Genomic DNA, 370 nt, shown 5'->3' with positions numbered 1-370 from the left:
TCGCCCCTCCCCCCCCCGCCGCGGCCCCCGCCCCTCCCTCCCAAACAACCAACCCGCAGCCGCGCCCCCGCCCCTGCTCGAGCTCCGTCGAAGTGCCACCGGCACGGCAGTTGTCGTCACATCCGGGGATCATGATTTCCACCCCCCCCGGCGGGGAGCGCAGCCCGGGGACCGCTGCTCCAGTCCGAGCTGGAGCCGCCTCCAAACGCGGGAGGGGACGCGGGGCCAAGCAGGGCCTCGTGCAGCCCCGAGGCTGTGCCCCAGCCCGCCTGGGGGGGGTCAGGGACACCGGGTCTGCCGCCTGGCGGGGGGGGCTGTCATGCTACTTGAATCCGGTGCCTCCGCTTGGATCCGCCCGGCCGGTCTGGGC

General features: G+C 75.1%; 1 protein-coding gene across 1 annotated transcript in view; it reads right to left on the bottom strand.

Annotated features, from left to right (window-relative positions):
• ZDHHC24 (zinc finger DHHC-type containing 24) overlaps positions 1-370 on the bottom strand; it is a 5,158-nt gene that overhangs the window by 3,583 nt on the left and 1,205 nt on the right. The window lies entirely within an intron of this gene.

This window comes from Alligator sinensis, unplaced genomic scaffold (assembly GCF_000455745.1).
Source record: "Alligator sinensis unplaced genomic scaffold, ASM45574v1 scaffold1302_1, whole genome shotgun sequence".
NCBI lineage: Eukaryota > Metazoa > Chordata > Crocodylia > Alligatoridae > Alligator > Alligator sinensis.
Note: the sequence above shows the minus strand (reverse complement) of the source record. Positions and strands in the feature narration are given on the sequence as shown.